Here is a 25,939-nt window from a genome sequence, read left to right on the forward strand (position 1 = left end):
TTTATGAAAGAAGGGAGCATACAGAGAGCTTCATAAAAGGAACAGAAGTGTACTACAGCACACTGACAAGAGAAAGATGACTACCAGCTAAGAGATTCACTTACTCACTCATCCATCCATCCATCCATCCAACAGACATATATATACAGGGCATGTTTTACATATTAGGCCTTGTGGAAGAACAGGCACACATGCTAGATCTTGTGTATACTAGGTAGGTTGATAGATCATGGTGGAGATGATGAGAGTTTGCCAAGCAGAGCTCATGACTTGAACAAGGACATAAAGATGGTAAACAGTCATGCTCAAGAATAATGACTAAGCCATCTTTTCTATAGCCTAGATTATTGGGATAGATGTAGTAGAAGATGAGGTTGGATAGACAGATAAGAACCAGATTCTGTAGGGTCATAAATGACAGTCCTAGACATTGGAACTTAGTAGGAAATGGGGAGTCCTTGAAAGTTTTTGAGCAGGAGAACAATGAGATTAGAGATATTGTATTGGAAAGCTTCATGTGTCAGCCATGGCGTGTGGGTTAGGTTGGTGGGGAGGAGCCTTGGAGATAGGGAGACACCTGTGTAGCTCCATTACCCCCCATTACCCCAGGCAGTTTGCCCAAATGACTCCACAGGTTTGGGTCCAGTGGTCACTCCCTTTGTCCATGGCTGTTTTCCTCCAGCTGGTGGGCTTTGTGGCCTTGTGCATAGGTTTCCTCGTGGTAATCACTTTGGCCTCTAGTCCCACAGTACCTCCCAGTCCTACAGAGGCTTTGTTTCTAGGGATGGTTTCAATTCATTAAGATTATGACTGTGACACCCTCTGTTTCATTTATATGTGCACATTGAAAGTATTATTCTTTAGTAAATACAAATTATGGAACCATTGTTGTAGTATTTGGGGTGCTTCTTATTAGAACATTGATATGAAATGTTGTCCTCATTATAACATTGTTTCTCTGGAAAAATAAGGTTTAATTCACATAATTTTAACTTACAGAGATTTCCCAGGACTGTGTCCAGCCCCAGGTTGACACCCTTTCCTGTCTTTGGATGATACACACATCTGCTGGTCTTCCTCCTAGCTGCCCCCTTTAGCCCAGCCTTATGAGGCACTCTGCTTTCAAGATATTTTGATCTGGATGCACTGGTCATCCTCGATGCAAATTAAATATGGAGTGTACTCAGGGCATGCAAACTGAGTTTCGTATTTGCTTAAATTAAACATGAAGGCAGGGTGGCCTCAGCTGACCTTCCTAGCCTACAGTTCTCAATTCCTCTATGCAAAAGTACAAAGTACTAGTACTTGTACTAGTACAAGTTGACTCCTTGCTCACCCACTATTTCCACTTTCTAGGCTGTTGATTCATTGTTTCATCTCCATGGGTTGCTTTCCCCTCTAATAACTGTTTTTAAAAGACTTCCAACTCTTCAAGGTCCACGTCTAATACCACTGTCCTTCATTCCACTATCCGTCGTTACTCCAACCACAAATACAATTTTTCCTCCTTTGGATTACTCTTGTAGTACTTGTCATAGACTATGAGCTGAGGCATTGCAGTGGGACATACCTGGATTTATTAAAAACGTGACAGGCTCTGATTTGCCAGGGTAAGTCCCAGTATTAAGTATTAATAGCGCCTCCTTTTGCTCTGAAAAGTGCAATGGTTTGGATAATAAATTTTATGGGCACCCTATTTTTGGAATATTTGCAATTTTGAATTGATCACGGTACTCTTCCAATTATATTGTTATTTATATTTCCTATAGATCTTTTGTCGCTTAAAGGATATTATAAGCTCCTTGAGAATACAAACCATTTCATATCTTATTTCTCCAAACTCTACCGAGCATGCTGGGAGTACTAACAGTACACTGGGACTAGGGCATATCTACAAAGCAGTGACCCAGTAGGTGCTAAGGTCCTAATGGTATTGACCATGATCTAAAAGCTGCCTTTTTAATGAAAGCATTAGTTAATGTGTAGATATTTTAAGCTATATGCAAGTGGAGAATAGTAGTTTTAACCTCTAATGGGAGGTCTGTCCACCAGACAAAATTTCTCTAGGGCAGAGCTCGTGTCTGTTTCCCCAGTGTAGACCAGGGACCAAGCACAGCACCTACAATATGGTATGTACTCAATACATACTTGTTGAACAAATGAGTGAATGATGAGGATTTTGGCATCTCACATAACTTGCGTGTCATGAATCTCTACCAAATTCCTCTTGGATGCTTTGCCGATGGCATAATAAAATATACCTAGAGTCTGAAGAGCCCTAGTATGCCTAAAAATGAACTAAAAAAGTTTATGAAAGGATAGAGCTAGGTCAGGAGACACCTAGCCTTCTCAGACCTGTCCTGGAAACTGTTCCCATGTGGCCTTTTTCCCGAATAAGCTCCTCTTCCAGAAGTGAAGTGGAAGATTTCTTTCTGTAAAACTCTGCTTTACTTGGTCAGAGAGTGAAGAGCAGACGAAGGCAGGGCCCCTTTCCTCTCTGTTCCTGTCTTCCCACTAAGGGAAGAGCAAGTTCTGTGTGAAGGCTTCCTGTTCTAGGTGAAGGAGGATCTGGCTTTTTACCATTATAGTCTCTGAGGCTTGTTGGAATCTCTGAGGATGGGGAGAAGTTGGAGGGCTCCTTTAAAAGGCATGTTGGTGTTACTTCTTTCCCTTTCCCTGCATGGGGAATACAGGCTATATCCTTTAGGGTGGGGCTGGCTAGGAGAAGTGGCACAAGGTCATGTACCATACTTATCTTACTTCTCTGGCTCCTTATTTCCCTAAGGATGCCTGCTAGCTCTTGCCAACCCACATAATTTACAGCACATCTTCCTATTCAGTTACCTGGTGTACGTTTTGCATTTGGCTTATCTTAAAGGATGGATACCTCATAATCTAGCATCATACAAAGTGACATTCTGTTAGTGCAATGTTAAGGGATTTTGTTGAGTATGCGTTTCTTCTTTTCGTTCTTTATTTGGGACAAGAACTGAAATTTTGTAGTCAAATTTAAAGGACTGATAGTCCCCATTCATCTTTCTCAAGTCTATTCAAAATAATTTTCTAGCACTTTTCCTGCAGGAATTCTTTCAGCCTTTCTCCATGCTGAGATAAAATGGCCTTATATTCAGGCAAATGTTCTTATTAGGTTGCCCTATTTTCTTAAAAGAATGTCAGCTTTGTCCTTATCCCATTAACCGTCTGTCTTACTCAGCTCGGACTGCTATAACAGAAGTGCCATAGACTGGCATAAACAACAAAAATTTATTTCTCACAGTTCTAGAATCTGAAAGTCCGAGGTCAGAGTGCCAGTGTGGTTGAGTTCTCAGTGAAAGTCTTCTTCCTGGCTTACAGATGCTCAACTCACTGTATCCTCTCAGGGCTGAGAGAGAGGGAGGATGCAAGCTCTCTTGTCTTATAAAGGCATTAATCCTAGCGTGAGGGCTCCACCCTCATGACCTAATTACCTCCCAAAGACTCCATCTCCCAATGGGGCTTAGGATTTCAACTTGTGAATTTTGGGAGTGGGGGAGGTCACCAACAGTCCATTGCATTAAATTCACACGAAATCTTAATGTTCATTTTTCAGTTGGTTCGTGGATACTACTCTTCCTCATGTCTTTACCATACCACTCCACACATTTTCATTATCTGCCTGGTCCCAAAGGGACTAGAATTGTGCACCTTGATATTCTAAAATTTTTTCTGGTATCAAGCTAGATCAGGAGAGTGTGAACCTATTGTTCTGTATAATTTCCAAATCTCGGCCCCTGTGGGACAGTCAATCTGGTTCAGTATTGATGCAATTTTTTAATGAGTGGCCAGGCCACCACCATATGTGGTATTCATTTATAATTATTCCCAAGTCCTTTGAACTCTTCACCACTAATACATGATTGTTGAATCATGTGCACAAATCTTCCCATTAGAATTTATACATGTTGGGTAAAAATAAACTGGTTATTGTGCTTTCGTGTGCAATTAAAATTTGAACTGGACTTCACTGCACTCGTTGTAAACTGGCTCACAAATCTCATAAAATAATCAAGGGAGATTGTGAAAACAGGTAAAAAATAGTGTTTGATATTCATGTTTAAGAGCTCTGTCAGCTTAGAAGTCGAAACTCCTCAGGAGTTCAACAAAGGTTGATACGGAAATGAGAGACTTTGGCTCCTTTTCCAGTCCTTCCAGGCTCCCATCGCTGAGGACGTGGGTTAACGAGGGGTAACATCTGCACACACAGGGCGCCAAAGAAGAAAGGTTCCTTCTCTGCAATTTGGGCAGCTCTTGATTGGAAGGGAAGAATCACTTCATTGTTCTCTCTCCTGTTTTTGCTCCGTCCTGATATCGGCCACCTATAGGGCGAAGGTAACTACTGAGTTTATTTTCAACGTAGGTGTCTGTGCTCTCTTGAGTTGAGGAAGGATTTCTTCTCTTGGTTTCCAAGTGATGTGTGTGTGTGCACATGTGTAGTTGGTGCTTTTGCTTCCGTGTTGGTTACAGCTGTGCAAGAGCCAGACAGCAGCTGTTTCACACTTCATCCTAAGTCTCTGTGCCCACGTAGTGTAGGTGAAGTCTTTTTTTACCCTCTTTTTCAACTAATTATATGCCTTGCCTGTGCAACTGTTACTTCACCAACATCTGCGAAACCGAGGTCATTTCTCTTTTAAAATATAGTCAGAAAAGTAGCAGAAATAAGCCTATTTTGAGAGCTTGTGTGGTGAAGCAAATTCCACTAAGGGAAAGACATTGGAGCAGGAAGCATCGCATTTTATCACTTGAAACTTCTAGGTGATGTCGAAACACTGCCATATGGGCTTACTTTCCAAGTGGAGTTTAAACTTATACTTGATAGATTTCTTTTAGTGAGAATTAAATACACTAGCAATCTTGACTTGGTCAAATGAGGACTTCTAAAAAGTACTTTACTACAAAGTTTCGTATGATGGCTTTAAAAGACCATGCATTCAGTCTTGGTATGCTTAGTGACTCTACTTACAACAAAAATTTTAAGTGTACTTTCATCCATGCATTTGATCAGTTTTTAAACTTAACTGATGTTAAAATCACTTCGATATTAAAGCATCAACATCAGAGTTTTATGATGTAGAGTCTAACAGCTACAGAAGCACGATAGGTTTTTACCTCTTAGTATTAGAAAGGTGTAAAATTCTCTAGTAAATTAGACAGCAAGTGGACTCTGTCATGTTTTCTCTCTCTTTTATGTATTGCTAGTGAATTTTGTCTCTGTAAGATTCCCTTATTATGGGGTGATTCTTTTTTGGAAACTTAGGGTTTTGCCTATGATGCTTTTATTTTTTCTTTTGATGACGTAGTTTTTCATCCTTCCTACTGGGTTGGATATATTAGGAAAAGGAAGGGAAGCAGTGAATTAGTAAATTTTAAGTGAATTAGATCTAAATACTATAGGCTTTATGTACAGTTCTTTTTTTTTCCCCCTTCATATCTGTGTGGCCAAGACTTGGGTGTACCTGTGGTTCCTTTAGGAAGTATCTTTGAAATTTCTAGTATAAGACAGGCTCTGGGTGTTCACCAAACCTGCCTCCTGGTCTTCTGGAGTCATAATTAGATTGCATTTCACAGTCTCTCCTGCAGTTGGTGAGCCACGTGGCTGAGTTTTAGTGGATAGAATGTGAGTGGAAATGCTGTGTGCCACATTAATGTCTGGCTCCTAAAACCCCGCCATGGACGACCCTCCATGTCTTCCCCCTTTTGCCAGCTTGAAACAGGGTCATCATGGTAGCCTTGGAATCCTTCTTGTAGATGGTGGGCCATAGGTTACAGGGGCTTGGGTTCTTGGGTTGAGGGGAGCCATCCATCAGGACCCTCATTTTGACTGCTGTTGTGAATAAGCCATTATGCATTTTAGGTTTTGTTTGCTACAGCAGAATACAGATACATTTCCTGCCTCCAAGAGCCTCCCATTCTAGTCTGAGAGATAAGTACATCAAAACGATGGTACGTTGTGATGAATCATTAGTAGAGGATCACAGAAGACTTGGGATACCTCAGGGAGGAAGGATTTACTTAGACTTAAAGATGAATAACAATAAACCAGATACCTCCATAGTTCTGTGAGATACCAAGATCCAAAGTTAGAACTTAAGTCATGACACAGAGGGCCTATGGTGAAGATACCTATTAGATAGTGACTGAAATGGGCCGTGAATATAGCATTCAGATCTTCCCATAACCTAGTGATTTCTATTTTAATATTATTTCCATTCATATAGATTCATTTAATTCTTAAAATAACGAAGGAAGGTAGCAGGGCAGGAATTACGATGTCCATTTTATAGGTGGCAAAACCAAGGCCCACTAATTTTAAGTGATTTATCCAGGGGTACATAAACAGGGGAGCTGAATTGGTGTGCTGAAGGAGAGGGGCCATGGATCAGTGGGAATATTGGGGTTCCTGAGTAAAAGACAATTAGCTTAAAATCCTCTTCCTGACATTTGCTATCTGACTGTCCTTTGGCCTTATCTAAACTTCTCAGCTGTCAAAAGTTATGTTTCGATGTTATCATGAGAATTCAATGAAATAAAGTAATTTAAAGTGTACTGTACTTTTTTTAAAAAAGATTTTATTTATTTATTCGACAGAGATAGAGACAGCCAGCGAGAGAGGGAACATAAGCAGAGGGAGTGGGAGAGAAAGAAGCAGGCTCATAGTGGAGGAGCCTGATGTGGGGCTCGATCCCATAACACCGGGATCACGCCCTGAGCCAAAGGCAGACGCTTAACCGCTGTGCCACCCAGGCGCCCCTGAAGTGTACTGTACTTCTGTAGCCCAGTGTTCTTTTCATGTTACCATATTACCTCTTACCTATAGCGGGGCCTCTCTGTGCCCCTCGTTGCCACTTTCTTTAATACTGGCCACTACTTTATCGCATAGCTGGTGAGGCTTTGGGAAAGATCCTGTCCCTACCGGTCTGCAGACAGCATCCGAACAGTATGGAAGGGCAGGCTGAGCCGCTGTATGAGCCATCTGGCCGGCGCTTTGCATGCCTGGTGTTCCCCACGCCGTGCAGTGAAGGTGCTCTGCCAGCCTCAGTCTGTTCAAAATGGAGAGGCTTCTCCATAATGATCACCATGTACCCAGTCTTTGTCAAACAATGCTATTATTTACTCATTAACATGAAGCAGCAAAGGATAAAATTATGATGCCTCTACAGCTCTTGTTTGGTAGAGATGACAATTTCTATTTGGATTGCCTGTAGTTAGCTCAGGGAGAGACACTCAATACTCAAAACAGAAGGATATTTCCAGTTTGGGGAAAGAGAACCAGTTCTTTAAATTATTTCTGTAGACAGTAATACTTTCCATGCGCTTTTAGGAATTTTTGCTCGCAAATCTCCTAACTTCTCCCTTTTCTTCTGCTTTTCATCTCTCAGGATATTAAAAGGAAAGCACTTGTAAGATTTTATCTTACGGTTTTAAATTTAATTGAAATTTGAAAAACGAAAAATTTGAAATTGAAAAGCAAGTTGAAATCTTTCTCATCAAATAGATGCTTTAAGTACTAATAAAATGTGTTCTTTTTATAAATTTTCATATGTAAATTTACTCATTATGATCAGTCATGCCTTTCTTACCTCTAAGCATATTGGGTATATATAAAAATGAAGGCCAAATACTTAGACACATGAGGTGGGTCTCTTGGAAAGCACTCAGGTGTTTCATCGAGAAACGTAAATCCAAGTGGAGCTGCCATCTGGCCGTTGAAATGCCACCTCATTACTCTCGAATTCTGCACTTCGTATGGTAGAGGCAGAGATGCTATTTAATAATGACTAATATCATACCATCGATGTTCACTGAAGGTTGATAAGTGTCTAAAAATTGCAGTAATGGAGACACACTTCCACAGCTGAATGTGGTGACATTTTCTGTCCTAGGTTCCGTGCCTCAATTATTTGTGAGTGCTTAAGACAGTTTTCTCACACCAGTCAAATGTAGACATCTTCCAAGTTTTTTTTTTCTTTCTGCCATCCAAATGTGTTGCAACCCAGACACTAAGTCTGAAGAAAAGGGAAAATATTTGCTGCTTAATCAGACTTCTGGGAAAGTTCTTGGGCAACAACAAAGTTTTTAACATGTTGTGGGGGAAGGGTAGAAATTGACTTTAGCTGTTTGACCTGCATTTGAAGAGAAGCCAGTATTCATTGATATTAAGGGGTAGGTGGATTTTCATGTGCAAGGTGAAGGTGAATAAATTTCAGACTAATCAGTGGGTCTGGGTCAGGGGCTGAGTGTCAGGGGCTTGGCCTTGATGTATCATTCCTTGCTAGCCTGCAAGGGGACTGTTCTCTCCCACTAACCAGATCTTAGCCCAGAGGTTTCCCTGCTTTCTGATGTCACCAGTTTGCCCCTCTACCGCTCTGAACTTTACAGTTTCGGCTTGCATGATAGAAGCCAGCTAACAGAGCTCTGATGTTTGGAACTTTGATAATTTTTTTGGCGGGGTGGGGTGGTGGGGATTGCTTTTAGCAAGTGTTAATTTTCCAACTAATTAGTTGATTTTGAAACCAACTACTAGTGACCAGAAATTACTAATTTTTAGTCACTATTCTATAGGGTCAGAGGACACAATGCTCAAGAAGATAATGCCTGATGCCTTCTCTCTCCTTTTTCTTGGTGCTTTAGTCCCTCATGGAGGGACTCCATGCCTGTCCCTGAAGTTGACAAGATTCATATTCCCATATGCTTTTAGACAGACTTAGGTGCTCCTCATGGGCTGCATTGGGGGCCTAGATGACTTTCTGGCTGACAAGCCAAGAAATGAGCTATATTTTATGGGTAGTCATTCAATATATATAAATTGAATATACATTGATATTCTATTTAATAATTTTTACTTTATAAAATACAATAAAAACAGGGTCCTGAGATCGAACCCCAAATTGGGCTCTGTGCTCAGCTAGGAGTCTACTTGAGGGTTCTCTCTCTTTCTCTCCCTCTGTCACTGCCCCCTGCTCGCTCTCTCTAAAATAAATAAATCTTTTTTTTTAAATCATAGGGAATCATTGACACCTTTAAAAACCCTTAAATATTCATATTTGCTTAGTGATACTTAGTCTATAAAAATGACAGGGCTCTGCCTTTAAACCCACATGGCACATTTACCCTAAGCCTTTTTTTTTTATGTTTTGACCATGACCCTTTTGACTATTATGATCCTTTCTCTTCAAAGGTGTTAACAATAAGATCATTTTTTATTTTCCAGAAACTGGAGAGAAGTGAATGGGAGGGCGGTGTAATAAATAAGCTTGGGGGAAACCTTACTTCATTAACTGCTATCATGACTTGTTTCATAAAATAGATTTTCTTGTTTGTTTTTTTTTTTTTCTCATAAAGAAAATGGGACAGAGGGTGGAACTCCTTACTCATAAGAAAAAAAGTAAGAGAAAAGAAACAATACGGGCATAGTACTCAGAACCTAAAAACATAAGCACATCATATGGAAAACACGTATAAATAGTACCTCCTCACCAATGGTTTACTATAAATGGAGGGTGTTCATATTCTTGTCAGCTTATTTTCTCTGACAAAAACATCTCAAAGAAAATTTCAAATGACTATATTGTTATTTGGTTTGATTTCTGTGAGACACAAAATAGAGTTATGAAATAGTTATGCTTGAAAATTCTGGAGAAGGAATTTTTTTTTTTATATATTTTTAGGCATTAACATAAACTTGAGCTACACAAATGAATCCAAATTGAATTAAAATGTTTAGTTCTAAATTGTTTCACAACTTTACATGGAACAAAGGGAAGAGTTGTTAACTCGTCAAAAGTAATACATTTGAAATACTTTCTTCAAGAAGACAGTAATTGGGACTTTAAGCTAAAATGGGCACAAATCATTTAGACAGTGAATGGAGATGATGATGTCACTCAACATTGTAAACAAAGGGCTATTCTGGAATGGCAGTTTCCCTGTTGCGTACGTATGTGCTTGCTATGCCCCAAAGAGTAGGTACACATGTGCCTGGAGAATCCTTCCCTTTGTTTCTAATGTAGTGATTTTATGTCAAGAAGAGTATTATAAATAATTCTGAACTGGGCTTCTCAGTAATAGTAGGCAGTGCCTGTCAAACATGAAAGAAGATTTTCATCCTGAGAAGCCATGAGAAATTTTCTCTTTCTTTGATTTGGTAGCGAAGAGAGGAAGTCAGGAATCTCTTTTGTCATTGCTACTAGCAAGAGAGGGGCCAGCCTCATGAAGAAACTGACACACAGAGGGGAGAGAGTCCAAAGAATCTCAGTAAAAGAAACCAAATCCTGAAGCCTTCACAGGTCTCTGGATCAAGCTTAGCCTGAAAGCACAGTACCCCTGGACCATTGAGGATTGTGAGTCAACAGTGTTAATATTTTTGCTGTAGAGAGTTTGGGTCAGGTTCTCTGTTCTTTGCTATCAAAGGCATCACACAAATGCTATGATAAAAACACCGTGGTTGGTGTTTCCACTTCTTAGATCTACCAGCACGCCCATGAAGAAGGCATTGACACTGAGGGAAGCGGAAGTTTGTACAGGTTTTCACCTGGGTTGTAATTTTCTGCCTCCCTTATTCCCTCAAAATGGGCTGACCTTGATGAACCATCCAGCAGTCCCATTAGTCTATTGTGTAACAAGCTTTCTGACTGTTTACTATGTTGGTAGAACTTAGAGCACTCGGAAGTAGGAGGTATGAGGCCTCAGGCCTTTGAATGTCTTCTGTTTTAGTTTCTTCAGCAAAAAACTGTTTTGTTCGTTAGTATCCACGACAACAATTTCTACTGTTTGGTGATTTATTTTTTTATTTTTATTTTTATTTTTATTTTTATTTTTTTAAAGATTTTATTTATTTATTTGACAGAGAGAGACAGCCAGAGAGAGAGAGGGAACACAAGCAGGGCGAGTGGGAGAGGAAGAAGCAGGCTCTTAGCAGAGGAGCCTGATGTGGGGCTGGATCCCAGAACGCTGGGATCACGCCCTGAGCCAAAAGCAGACGCTTAACGACTGCGCCACCCAGACGCCCCTGTTTGGTGATTTAAAATTGATAGCCGGGACGCCTGGGTAGCGCAGTTGTCAAGCGTCTGCCTTTGGCTCAGGGCGTGATCCCGGCGTAATGGGATCCAGCCCCACATCAGGCTCCTCTGCTAAGAGCCAGCTTCTTCCTCTCCCACTCCCCCTGCTTGTGTTCCCTCTCTCGCTGGCTGTCTCTCTCTGTCAAATAAATGAATAAAATCTTAAAAAATAAATAAATAAAATTGATAGCCAACTTTCATATGTCATCTCAATTGTTGGCTTATCAATAGAGGGGTAGAAAAGTGAGGCCAGCATCTTTATTCCCATTTTACATGTGAGGAAATTCGAGCTCAGAGAAAGTAAGGGCAACCACTCAGTGTCAATCCACGGGAGAGGGGGACCTTAAACCTGTGTCTTCTGCCTGCAAATCTCACACTTGCTCTCTTAAAACTGGTCTATAGGCTCCATTTGGTCCACAAAAGGAGCCTTATGTTGGGGAAGAGGAGGCCAGGGAGCTGCCCGCTGATAGTGTGATCCATGAAATATTGTTGTGACCATGGCTTAGCCTCTCTGAGCCTCGACTTCCTCATGCTCTTCTTACATTAGGAGGATATTATGAGGGTGAAATGATAAGCTTTGAAAAATAACATAATGTACCTATACAAGGTAATATTAAAACATTTTCTTCTCTATATTGGATTGCTACTCATCATTTCAAAGAGGTATTATAATCTGCTTATTTGAATAATTTACACCCGTGTTAAAATCAGAGAGCAGATGCTGCAGTAACATTAGTACTGTCCCTTTGTCTAAGGCCCTTAATGAAATCAGTGCAAGCCTGATAAATGAAACAATATGATGAAGTATTTAATTTTGCAGTCTTCTGTTTTCATTTGCTTAATTGTTTTTGCTTATTTTTCTCTACTTTTGTTTATTTGATGAGAATTTTTGCTAATGGAGAATTCTTAATGAGATTTTTAAAGCAAATTCTTTGCTCTTCAGTGATATCTCAGAGAGGATGAAAGTGAGATATAACAAATATACAATATAACAAATAACATCGGTAAAAGGGAGTCAGTGAATTAAGACCATTTGTGGGATGGCCAACTGCTCTTAAAGCTGAAACAAAGCATGTATTTTTTTTTTTTTAATTTCTCATAATGTTTTTCAAGGTGAATTATTTCTAGCTGCATTGTTTAAATTGTGTTCTTCAGATTATTTATATGGGTGTGAAGAATGTAGAAATTAGGCCAGTATGTCCATGTTGGATATTGGTCAATGTTGACTGAAACCCCAAATTAGGAATCCCACACATTCTCTAGCATTTGGATTTATTTGAAAACAAAGATGAAATTAAATCATGTATAATTGGTTAATCAAAATAGCACTAAAAATTGTTTTTAGACTCTTAATTCATTTTTAAAAATTTTGGTAACATTTAGAATAGTTGATGCTTAGAAGTAGAGGTTGATTTGAGACTTGAAATACTTTCTGATCAAATGGATTCTAAACTTGCTCAAGTACGTGTGTCCAAATCTGATTTTATACCTTATGGATGTTCAACAAATAAAAAACATTCATCCAGCCCTTCAGTACACCATACAGGATTTGTGTGTAGATCTGCCAGTGTAAGTTATCTGTGTCCAAGAATATGTCAGATGCATTTACCATGTCTGCTGCTGAGCCTTGACAGTAGCTGGAAATTTGACCATGTCTCAAAGATAATATAATTTGAGCATATTATTTCCATATTATTCATATGCAATTCCTTAGAGAAGAAAAAATAATTAATGTTTCTCTTGAGTTGTGTTATATGTACCTTTCCTGTTCTATTTATGAAGTCCTTTCTTTTCTTGGAATCAATACAGGTGAAAGCAGAGGGAAAAGACAAATATTTGGAGAGTATCCACATTACTTTTTATATTCCTGGAACCAATTAGTTTTCACAATTGTGCTGCCCAAACACTGTTGAAGTATACAAATAGATTCAATTTTAGAAACAGTTCCCAACTACATTTATTATGTCTGTCGTAATCGTTCCCATTATTGAGGTGTGCGTGTGTGTGTGTGTACATATTAGTAAGCGCGAGTATGAGACAATAGGAAACAAAAGTAGGAATAGTACTTGAAGCTAAAAATGATATTATTGTCAAAATACATGCCAGGAAGGCCTGTATACTTCCTTGAGGAAGGCCCCAAATTTAGATCTTAGCTTTTTAGAAGCCATCCTGAAGAGGAAGACTAAATTTTCTTAAAATGTAGTGTCTATAAAACCAGTTTTCAATAAAAATAAAATTCTTCTTGACACTGACAACAGGTAAATTTCTCCCACATGTCATCACTTTAGACAATTAAAAATTATAAATCACACAACTTCTTAATTGCTGAATAAACTAGAATAGACACCTTGCCTTGTCTATAGTAGCAAGCAATGCATACTTTAGTAGGCATTGAATTGGGGAAAAAAATGTGGCATAGAATCATCATCAATTTTCTTTGATAAATTACTGATTAAAGCATTGAAAATATCACCTCAGTCACTAATGATACCATAAAAAGTGAATATTTAGGCCACCAATAATATTTTCTAAATGTTGATAGAATGAAACACAGCATGACTATTGCAATATTCTGCTTAGGCAGTAATATAGAATTATGAGATATAATATCTTTAACTACTATATCTCTTCCTCACAGAATACCTCCTTGATCTCATTATCTTTTAAAAATCTATTTATTGAGTACCTACTATGATAGACACCCTGGTTACAACAACCATGATTGGGAGGAATTTTTGTTTTTATTTTCTGAATGAAGAAAGAAGGATCAAAAGGCTAAATAAATTGTCCAAGATTTCATAGCTACCAGGTATTAGAACTGGCACAGGAATACAGATTTTCTGACTCAAATTCTAGTATTCTCTTCATTACATCTTTTCTCCCTCATTTCAACAGTTTCGTGTACTTTCTCAAAACTATTAGATTATCATGTTAGTCTGTTCAGGCTGCCATAACAAAATACCACAGACTGCATGCCTTCAACAACAGAAATTTAATGCTCACACTTCCAGAGAGTAGGTGCCCAAGATCAAGGTGCTGGCAGGGTTGGTTTTTATCCTAAGGCCTATTCTCTTGTCTTATAGATGCCCTTCATCTCATGGTGTGTTCATAGGACCTCTTTTTGGTGTGCATGCAGAGAGAGAAAGTGAAAGAATGCTCTCTGATGTCTTTTCTTGTAAAGGCACTAATCCTATGGGATCAGGGCCCCACCCTTACAACCTTAATTACTTCCTTAGAAGCCTCATCTCATAGCCCATGGTCGGCTAGGGTATCAGCATATGAATTTGGGGGAGATACAAACATTCAGTCCATATAATTTCAACTATGAGAAACTTCATATAGAGGAATGCAACCAGTCACTCCTCCCTCAATCTTGTGCCTGGGGCATGCATTATGGTCTCAGTCTAGGCGCAAGGACTTAGGTTACTACCAGAGCAGGTTTAAGCGAGCCACTGTCATCCAGTGCATTCTAGGTTGGCTCTATAGTCTGGTTCCATTTAGAACTGGAGTGACCAAAGCCCAGGCTAAGTCTCTGAGGGCAGTTGTAACCCATAAAAATAACAACAATAATACTTGAGCAATTGCCATGTGTCAGATACTCTACCAAGTGCTTTGGGTTCATTGAGTTCATTATGTCTCACTGAATTCTCACAATTGAATGAAGTTGGTAGGTGACATTTGATATTATTACTTACCTTTGTACTAAGATTTTTATGGTCACATAGCTAGTAAATGCTTGATCCATGATATGTTTGGACTGGACCATCTGACTACAGTGCTTTAAATACTGCCCTCTTCTTCCCTTGTACTTAGCACATAGACTGGCATCTTGATAGTCAGTGTGGTAAATATACTCTAAGACTGCAAGAGGTAGGAATATTCATGAACAACTCCTGGGTGACTTTTTTTTTTTTTTAAGAAGGGGGAGGGGTAAGGGCAGAGAGAGAATCTTAAGCAGACCCCATGCCCAGCACAGAGCCCAATCTTACAACCCCAAGATCATGACCAGAGCCAAAATCAAGAGTCCGACAGTTAACTGACTGAGCCACCCAGGTGCCCCAACAGTGACTTTTTATATCTTGAGGGCCATTGGAGTCAACATTGCCTTATTTGTCTTGACCATTGCTCAAGGCCAAACTAGACATTTGCTGACGTGTTGCCTCAGGGCTTCAAGTTCTAATCCAGGAGCCATCTTTCTTCTCCCTGGTTTTCAGTGATCTTCACATTTATATATTTGGCATAAGCCCCCATACATAGAATCAGCAACAAATCTCACAGGTTTAAGTGATAAAAATGACCACTCCAATCAATAAGGAGGCAGGAAAGCAAGACTGAAAAACTGAAAAAACTAAGTTAAATTAAGATTTTATTGTTGACATTTTAAGTAAAGACATTTAAGCCTAACTCGTAATCACTTAATTTAGTTACTGTATTGAGATGAGATCCTTAAGAAAAGTTAAAGCAGTTAGATGTTTATACTTATTATTTGGTTAAAAAAAAGACCCACTTTTTTCCTACCTGAATTTCTAACATAACATCTAGCTTTTACAAAAAATCTTTTCTTTGTGTTTGGTAGCTGAAAAGGAGCCAGAAATTCTAAAACTAATTCTTTTTGAAGTTTTGAGATGCTCAGTTTTCTTAAAATCCACTGATGTCAATCACTCAGTTTTAATGGGTTTCTATGTCCTTGATTGTTGGATATGGTGGTAGACAGGCCAGTATCCCTTCCATGCTTTATAGATGAGGGTTTATGATGTGCTTTTTCAGTCATTAAGCAAGCCTCATGCCTCACACATACACACAGTGTATTCACACTCATTTATCAGTTCATTCATTCATTTGCATTTATTCATATAATTCCTTTTTTTTAAAGATTTTATTTATTTATTTGAGAGAGAGAGAGGGAGAGGGAGAGCATAAGCAGGGGGAAGGGGAGAGCACAGAGGGAGAAGCAGACTCCCCACTAAGCAGGGAGCCCAACTTGGGGCTTGATCCCAAGACCCTGAGATCATGACCTGAGCTGAAGGCAGTTGCCCAACCAACTGAGCCACTTAGGCTCCCCTCATATAATTCTTTTCATCATTCATTCAACTGACAAGTACCTATTGACTTTCTAGTCTGCCAGCTACTGTCCCATGTCCTGTGAGACATTCAAATGACTGTTAAACTTTCAAGATCTTTCAAATGTGTTTGAATATATGTAGTTATTTCAATAAGATAACAAATCCATATTCCAGATATTAACTAATAGTTTGATCATCTAAAACTCAGTAAGAGTTCTAAAATCAATATAGGTCAATGTTTATGTTTACAGTATAAAAGAGACCTCTTCAGCTGTGGTTTTGAAAAAAACAGTAAAAAAATGGTATATAATTTTTTTTAATTGTCTTAAATCTACTCTTTATAAAGAGTGGCTTATAGTTCATCAGCCTCAGAGTTTTATTGAAAAATAAAAGATAAATACAATCTTTTATTGTATTATTTGATATGATATATTATATTATTTGGATATTTTTATCAACTTAGATAAATTTTACATATATTCTGGTGCAAAACCCTCTTTTTAAATAGCCTAAGAACAAATAGTGTTCTTCCTAAGACTGTTAAGTGTATTAAGAACTCAGGACAGATGGATGTTTAAACTCATGAAGCCTTCACCAACTCGAGCTCCCTCTCCTATCCCTCGTCAGAGGACCAGCCTTCGACTTTTCTGAGCAGGTTGAAAACATCTTCAGGGAATTTATCCATTTCTTTTCTCTCTATTTAAAAGGTTATCTTGCTTCATTATTTCTTCTGTCCTTCCAGTCTAAAACAGAAAAGTTTCCATTCTTTCTTCTGAAACTGATCCCTTAATCTGTGCTTTTGAGTTTCCTTTTCTTTCTCATTTTTCTGAGAGTTTATTCCACCAATTATCTTATTACTTGGATCTTTCCCCCTTAGCTTTTCTTCTCCCTTGTCTTAAACTCCTCTGTCTTGAATTTTTTTTTCAGCCTACATAGTTGCAAAAATTTGCTCAAAAGTGGATGGAAAGACATGGGCTCTAAGTGTGAACTTACTAAAGTATCTCTGTGATCGTGGTACCTGCTCAGGACCTCTGCCGGCTTTCATTATCTACCAAATCAAGTTCCTTTATTGTCTGCCACCCTTTCCTTCTCAGCCCAACTTCCATTACCTCGGTATCCAATATTCCCGTCACTGTTTCTTCAACATTCCTTGCTCTTCTCTCTTGGACAGTATGTTCACATTAAATGCCTTTTCTCTGTATCTCTACTTGCCAAATCCTAGCCTTTCAAGGCCTAAGATTGTGTTTCTTAAAGACAGCTTTCCCGAGCAATCTTTTGTTTCTGTGCATCCATAACACCATTTTATGACTCTATTGCTGGAGATTTTTTGTGTTCTTTGAGGGCAGGAATCTTGTCTTACTTATCTTTGAATTCCACACCTGGACATTATTCTTAATTCAGTTTTTCTTGGTAAGTTTCACTGAAGTTGATCTAAATTTCATATATAATATATATTTTATATAATACATATGATATTTAAATTACATATGTACTGTAAATAAAATGTAATATCTGCATTCAAATTCAAATAGATATGAAATTTACATTCTAATAATATTTTATTTCATTTTATTAGTTTATAAAAGCTTTGGGAAAAATGTCTTTGATTGAGCAAAAGGGCCCTTAAATGGAATTCTGGAATTATCTTACAGAGTTTATCCAAGAGGATCTTATAAACACCTGCTTGAAACTTGGGTATTTTTCTAGCCTTAAACTTTGTGAGCAATGATATATTCCAAGATGGGGCTGAAAATATGAATGCAGAATATGAATTCAGAGTTTGTCAAAATGTCAGGAGAGTATCTGAATAACCACATCGCATAGGTAATTTTAAAGGTTTTCTGGTTACTTCCTTTGGGTAAACATGGAGTCTGTTTGAACCATGTGCCTCTGTTGAGACTTAGTTGGTTGTTCAAGCCCTTTTTGATCATATGCTTTCTTGAACTCCAATAATAACTGAGTGAGTTTCAGGATATTTGCTGTGTGCTAACATTATGTCCATTTCTAAAGTCTGTGTGCCTTGCTGATCCAGGACTAGTGCTAAATCAAGAAGTGCTCTTTGACTTACTGAGGTTGTATACCTCTACACTGACTCATGGCTCAGTCTCCTCACTCTGTAAGAATTTTCAAGAGAGGAGATAGAATTTATTATTTCAGCTGCTCAGTTATAGAGGCAGACAGGGCCCATCTGGTTAGGTTATATGTATGACATATCATAGGCCTTGCCTTGATTTCTTTCTTCAGGGATCTTTATTGTGGGTAGACCTAATGTAGGGAGACTGAAGATGATTTTTCCCCCTGCCACCTGAGAATTAGTTGTAGCATGAGATATGAAATGCAATTCAAACTTTCAACTACGCATTCATGCTTTTGGTATTATTTCCATTGATATGGAAGGGTCTACTGTGAGAGACGGATTTTCCTTCAGGCAAGGTCAGCCTATTTTATGCATACTTATAAAATAATGCATATTTTACTATTTGTTTTCTCCCTTCTCTTTGTTCACATAATCTGAAGTTAACATTGGCCTTTATGCTAATCTTGGCACATCCAAGAGTGAAAGAAAAATTGGAGAAGGAATCATTACCTTACTCATGTATACCTGTAGCAACCAAAGAGTAAACATAGCACTGTAAAAGGTACAACTTGAGAGCACAATATATTGGAATTATGACTTTTTTGTTGTATTTCTTGTTAGAGTATAGTAGCCAAATAGTCCTCCTCAGGTTTTATCCTCCAAATACTTAGTTAGAGTAAATATTTAAGATAGCTTGGCAGGAAGTGGTTATTTACCTACCATAATAACATTAAGGGATAGAATAGTGGGAATTGGAAGGAAGGGGAAAAGATAAGAATTGGACTATAAAAATAAAAATGTATCACAGCCAAGAAAACAAAAAAGATATTTTTTATTTTAATTCCAGTATAATTAACATACAGCATTAAATTAGTTTCAGGTGTACAACATAGTGATTCAACAATTTTATACATTACTCAGTACTCATTATATTAAGTGTACTCTTAATCCCTTTCATTTACTTAACCCATCCCCCCACAGACCTCCCCTCTGGTAGATATCAATTTGTTCTCTGTAGTAATGGGGTGCCTGGGTGGCACAGCGGTTGAGCGTCTGCCTTCGGCTCAGGGCGTGATCCTGGTGATCTGGGATCGAGCCCCACATCAGGCTCTTCTGCTATGGGCCTGCTTCTTCCTCTCCCACTCCCCCTGCTTGTGTTCTCTCTCTCGCTGGCTGTCTCTATCTCTGTCAAATAAATAAAATCTTTAAAAAAAAAAAAAAGAGTCTGGTTTTTGGTTTATCTCTTTTTTCTCTGTTCATTTATTTTGCTTCTTAAATTCCACATATGAGTGAAATTATATGGTATTTGTCTTTCTCTGATTTATTTGACTTAGTGTTATATTCCCTAGATCCATTTATGTTGTTGCAAATGGCAAGATTCCATTCTTTTTTATGGCTGAGTAATAGTCCATTGTATACCACATCTTCTTTATCCATTCATCTGTTGATGGACACTTGGGTTGCTTCCATGTCATGGCTATTGTAAATAATGCTACTATAAACATAGGGGTGCATATATCTTTTCAAATTAGTGTTTTCATATCCTTTGGGTAAATACCCAGTAGTGGAATTAGTGAATTCATATGGTAGTTCTATTTTTAATTTTTTGAGGAACCTACATACTGTTTTCCACAGTGGCTGCACCAGTTTGCATTCCCACCAAGAGTGCATGATGTTTCCTTTTTCTCTGCATCCTCAACACTTGTTGTTTCTTGTGTTTTTGACTTTAGCCATTCTGACAGATATGAGGTGATATCTCATTGTGGTTTTGTTTGTGTTTCCCTGATGATGAATGATGTTGAGCATCTTTTCATGTGTCTATTAGGCATCTGTAGATCTTCTTTGGAGAAATGTATGTTCATGGCTTCCACCCATTTTTTAATTGGATTGTTTGTTTTTGTGTGTGTGCTGAGTTGTGTAAGTTCTTTCTGTATTTTAGATACTCTTTATTGGTTGTATTGTTTGCAAATATCTTCTTCCATTCAGTAAGTTGTCTCTTAGTTTTGCCGATAGGTTCCTTTGCTGTGCAGAAGCTTTTTATTTTGATGTAGTCCCAGTAGTTTATTTTTGCTTTTGTTTCCCTTGCCTCAGGAGACTTATCTAGAAAAATGTTACTGTGGCTGATATCAGAGAAATTACTGCCTAAGTTCTCTTCTAGGATTTTTATGGTCTCAGGTCTCACATTAGGTGTTTAATCCATTTTGAGTTTATTTTTGTGTGTGGTGTGAGAAAGGGGTCCAGTTTCTTTCTTTTGCATGTTGCTATCCAGTTTTCACAACACCATTTGTTGAGAGACTGTTTTTTTGTCCATTGCATATTCTTGCCTCCTTTGTCAAAGATTAATTGGCCATATAATCGTGGGTTTATTTCTGAGCTTTCTATTCTGTTCTGTTGATCTATGCATCTATTTTTGTGCCAGTACCATACTGTTTTGATTACTATAACTTTGTAGTATATCTTGAAATCTGGGATTGTGATACCTCCAGTTTTGTTCTTCTTTTTCAAGATCGATTTGGCTATTTGGGATCTTTTGTGATTCCATACAAATTTTAGGATTACTTGTTCTTGTTCTGTGAAAAATGCTGTTGGTATTTTGATAAGGATTGCATTAAATCTGTGATCACTTTGGGTAATGTGGACATTTTTAACAATCTTTGTTCTTCCAGTCCATGAGCGTGGACTATCTTTCCATTTGTTTGTGTTGTCTTCACATTCTTTCATCAATATTTTATAGTTTTTGGAGTATAGGGCTTTCACCTCCTTGGTTAAGTTTATTCCTAAGTATTTTGTTATTTTTGGTGCAAGAAATCAGACAAGAAAAAGAAATAAAAGGTATACAAATTGCTAAGAAAGAAGTAAAACTTTCACTATTTTCAGATGACATGATACTATATATTGAAAACCCTAAAGACTCCACCAAAAAACTATTAGATCTGATAAATAAATTCAGTGAAGTTGCAGCACACTAAATCAATATATAGAAATTTGTTGCATTTCTATACACTAATAATGAAGAGGCAGAAGGAGAAATTAAGAAAACAGTCCCATTTAAAATTGCACTGAAAATAGTAAGATTTTTAATCATACAAAACATTTAATTGGTCCTGCCCTTTTTAAAGAACAAGGCAGCATCCACCATTCTGCCAGAAAAATAGTAATTGTGGAAATGGGGTTACCGTATCTCCATAGGCCTCCTTGGTGAAATTTTGGTATTATGAACCAAGGGGTGTACCTCCATTGGTTGTCAGTGAAAGAGCTATCCTTGCTTTGGGGAAGACGATTGCATAATTTGACTTAAAATACTTAATTAAATTTTTTTTTTCATTGTAAGAACACAAGAAGCTTGATAACAAAATAGCTTTTGCTGGAAAATGGTTGAGAATTAAATAAATATTTTTGGTTTGGATACAAAATGATGTACTACTTGTAGAAATTGATTATTTTGACAACTGATTTTGCTAACATTTACTCATTTTGGAAAAATTAAAATTTTTATCGAATTTTTTAAATTTTCTGTAAAAATTGATTGCCAGTGCAATGGGGGTATTGGTTTTTAGCTACTGTTATTTTCTGTTTCTTTGACCAGTTAGTTTTAAAGTATGGATGATAAACATTTTCATTCATTCTAAGTTCAATGCTATTTATTCTTCAATTTTCATTCCTTTCAATCAGCTTCTGCATTATGGCCAGATTAATAAACTTTCAATAAGAGGAAGTAGTGTAGAGAGTGGGAAATAATTGACTTGAAAGTTTGAAGACCTGAACAATAGCTCAAACCCATCACAATGACCTGTTGGGTCCTTAAGGAAATCTTTTGATTTCTCTGGTTCTCACCTTTTTCTTCTGTTAGTTGACTGATGGATTGAATGATTTCTAAAATGTTTCACAGTAGTTAATACTCCCTATATGATTTAGAATAGGCCCCAAAATTAATGGTGATAGAAGTGGATAGTTATATATCTTCTCCTAAAACAAGTTAGTCAGATATGACTTATTTGATGTCAAATGTGTGGTGAAGAAAACAAATCTCAGTTACAACTGTGATCTTGGAAAATATGACATGTGCTTAGGAACACGTGTGGAGAAGTTTGCATTGCCAATATCAGATGATCGCAGCCCAGATGCAGAGTAAGGACTAGAGAGCACTGTTCGATACTGAATCATCAAAGAAAGATTAAATTATGTTCAGGAGACTCTAATTAACTCAAGGAGAAGCCTAATGTACTTTGGAAAATAATCACTAGCAGATGTTAAACAAAAATCGTTTTCTCTGTGGCCTTTACCTAACCATAAGGTTGTATTAACTAGAACACCTTATTCCTTAACTAGAGCACCTTATTCCTTAAATTCCGTGAACTAACATTTCGCCATGCTAAAAGTATATACAATTAGAGAGAAACTGGAATGATAGAGTCTTATATTTTTATTTCATCAGACAAGTATGTTTATTTCTCAACCTAACATTGAGAATTATGTACTTTTGTGTATTAACATAGTTTTCTTTAAAGACTTAACTTAATATCCATTGCCTCACTAAACCTGTCCTAATTTTCTTGATAGAATTGACTATTGCCTCTTTTGTGGCCTCCCTGTTCTGTGTTTATATTTATGTCAAAGCACCTAAAACACTTTGTTGAACTTATTTGTTCACAAATGTCTCCCCATTAGGCTCTGAAGTCTTAAATGGGGAGCTTGCCTCTCCCTTTTTGTATTTTGTAAACTTAGCCCATTTGCTGGTGCATAGTAGGCATTGATAAATGCCTAAAAGTGTCATAAAATAGTGAAAAAAGAAATCTAGTTAAGGAGGTTTAAATTATAATCCCTAAATCACATGTGCCTACTTCTTGGGTTGCTTTTAGTAGTATTAATTGACACAGTGTTTCATTTTGTATCTTGTCTGTTTCAGTACCAACTACCTGCTGAGAAGCAGCAATAGACCACAGGGAGCTCTGGGATCATTTTTACAAGCAGTTTCTAGAACCAGAACCCTAAACAAAAAGACAAAACAGGTGAATTTGACTCAGTTTGCCCCAACTTCCTCTTGTGGAAACTCCCTTTTCCCCACACACATTTTTTGACTTTTCAGAGCCCCTGCCTTGTCCCAGTAATTAATTGTCCTGTGTTCCAAAAATTACTACCTTTTCCTGTTCCTGTTTGTATAGGAAACAAACCTATACCTTTATCTTCTTTTTTTGCATTTAACCCTTTTTAACCCTTTATCTTCTTTTTTACATTTCAAACCTAGCCCCAACCTTCACTTTGATTTACAAACTGTTTCCAAAGGTCTAAGCTTATAGTCATCACACCGATCAGTGTGTGTGACTGAGTGTGTGTGTTTGTGTATTGTCACCATGTGTGCCTGCCTTCTCTTCCACCTCCCAGGCACTTCTTACCTTGCCACACAAGACACTCTGAAGTGGAACAAAGGGCCCATTTAGAGCCTTTTTTTTTTTTTTTAAGTGGGGAAAAGATGCCTCTCTTCAAAAAACTGATGGAATTAATAAAATGTATCTTGAACATGCATTTCTCTTTATGTACCCTTCTCCCATCTTTACCTACTACTTTGGAATTTCTTTTACCACTATTAAATATAAGTATCTCTTCTCTAGTGTGTGAAGAGTAGTGTCATATTTAAACGTGTCATATTTAAACTTGTCATAGTTAAACACTTCTTTTAAATGAGAAACCTAAGGATCATATCTTGTTTCCAGTCCTGTTTGCCATTTTTTCAAGAGTTGATGTGGATAATAATTATTTTTAATTGTCACGATGCCCATCTAAACTGTAACTGGTTTATCTTATCAGCTCTTCTACTAAAATTATGCTCTAGTATGCATTTGTTTAACCTCAAGACAAAAACAAGAATGATGGAAGGTACTTATATTTGCACGAGAAGTTTGCCAATGAAACTTCAATGTTTTGCAAGACTCATCAAAAAGTCATATTAAACCATTAAGTCATAACTTGTCTTAAAACAATTTGGAAGAATAGAGAATTGAAATAATAAAAAACTCTTACCAATAATGGATATTTTAAAAGATATTTATCTATCTATCTATCTATCTATCTACCTATCTATTATCTATCTATCATTTACTATCATAGCTCAGTGTGTTCCTTGCTTGGCTTAGTGACAATGCCTTGTAAGCATCCCAGCATAAATACCTAATGCCAAGATTTTTTTAGAGTAGAAAGGTTGAGAAACCACTGGGACAGAAACAGTAATGTTCAAATTTTCCAAGTGTCTTGTTACAAATTGGAGATGGGGGAATTGGAAAATAATTTTGAGGAACTCTCCTATAAACCTGTAGGTGACAGAAAAGTCAGCCTGTACTTTGTTAGTAAAGTGAAAGATAATTTTCACCCCATATTTAGGAATGAATTTTAAATGACAGGATATTTAACAAGATCCATTAACACTATTTCCTGAAATAAAATTGTTAGTTTTATTAAATATTTAAGTTTCATTGCTTGATGATGTCTTATGAATCTAATAACCTAAAAGTAAAGTTGAAGAAATGAAAATCTCTTCTCTTTTACTCCATTGTTTGAGTATACTGTGTGAACTCTTGATTTCTAAGGAACATAAGTTGTCACACTACATTCTCAAGAGCTATTTGAGGAATGATTTTTCTTATATTTTGATAAACAAACTGAGGCACAAAAACTCACTTAAAATTAATGCAAAAATCATTTTCTGAGATAGTTATCTTCATGTCTTTATGGTAATAGTAATAACTGCCTCGCTTGTAGAGGCCATTACTGATTCTAATTTGCAACAAAATTATTTGTGCACAATCACCGAAGTTGGTATCATATCTTTCATGTTAATACCGCCCAGATCTTTGCTTCAGAATCACACTAATTACCTGGAAGTTTCTGTAAGGTAAAATAGAAATGTAATATCCTTGCCGTTGATTTTTGTGTTCTCCAAGGGAAATCCAACATTGAAGAGGTCATGAATTTTAAGTCATGTGACAAAAAGAAATTTGATTCCTCTTATTGAGTGAAAAGAGGGATCTTCTCTAATCTAAAATTCCAGATTTATGTGCATGTCATGAGATAAGTGTTTCCTATTTCTAGTAGCCATAGTCCTGGAAAGTAAGCCTGGAAAAGCAGAGTCAGAACTGGGAACATTGCCCTGTCACAGCTTGTCTGAGGGATACTCTTGTGCTCTGTTTTGCCTGTGGAAGCTGTTGGCAAGAATGAGGATTTCTGGGATTGAAAATGGTTGGGTGCCTGTCTATAGTAGCAACTCAGTTGGAAGGAGTGGGTGTCCGGGCTGGCCTTCCGACGGTTATGTTCTCCTTCTCCCTGCTTGCCTCTTAGTTCAATGACTGTGGGATTGCCAATCGTAGGTGTCACTGAATACTGCAAGTCGTTGTTCCCTGTAAATAGCTATATCTGTAGAATCTTGGCCCATTTATGTCGTAGGTGAATTTTATTCAGAGTGCAAAATAGCTCAGTGATTTATTTATTTTTTTTCCTGAGGGATGCCATGCTTTGCTTTAGATTAGGTCATATTGCCAAAGTATAGTTGTTGTTGTTGTTTTTAAAGCACTTTAGCTTGTTTTTTTTTTAAGAGGTGTTATATGGTTTATTAAAAATATAGATATACTTAATTATCTTATAGAATATGTTTTTTTTCAGTGTTTAATCAATCATATACTTTGGCTTTGATGAAGCTTTCAATTTGGAGAATAGTA

The 25,939-nt window shown here is 37.4% G+C and overlaps 1 protein-coding gene across 8 annotated transcripts in view; it reads left to right on the forward strand.

The window, feature by feature from the left end:
- HIVEP2 (HIVEP zinc finger 2) overlaps positions 1 to 25,939 on the forward strand; it is a 193,942-nt gene that overhangs the window by 135,465 nt on the left and 32,538 nt on the right. For 2 of the 8 annotated variants that reach the window (XM_044386380.3, XM_057311007.1), the window contains exon 3: positions 23,140 to 23,242. The exons of the other annotated variants lie outside the window; for them this stretch is intronic. The gene's annotated coding sequence lies outside the window, so the exon portion shown is untranslated. The remainder of the gene's footprint in view (positions 1 to 23,139; positions 23,243 to 25,939) is intronic. 8 annotated transcript variants of the gene reach the window in all.

Source organism: Ursus arctos, unplaced genomic scaffold, assembly GCF_023065955.2.
Source record: "Ursus arctos isolate Adak ecotype North America unplaced genomic scaffold, UrsArc2.0 scaffold_13, whole genome shotgun sequence".
NCBI lineage: Eukaryota > Metazoa > Chordata > Mammalia > Carnivora > Ursidae > Ursus > Ursus arctos.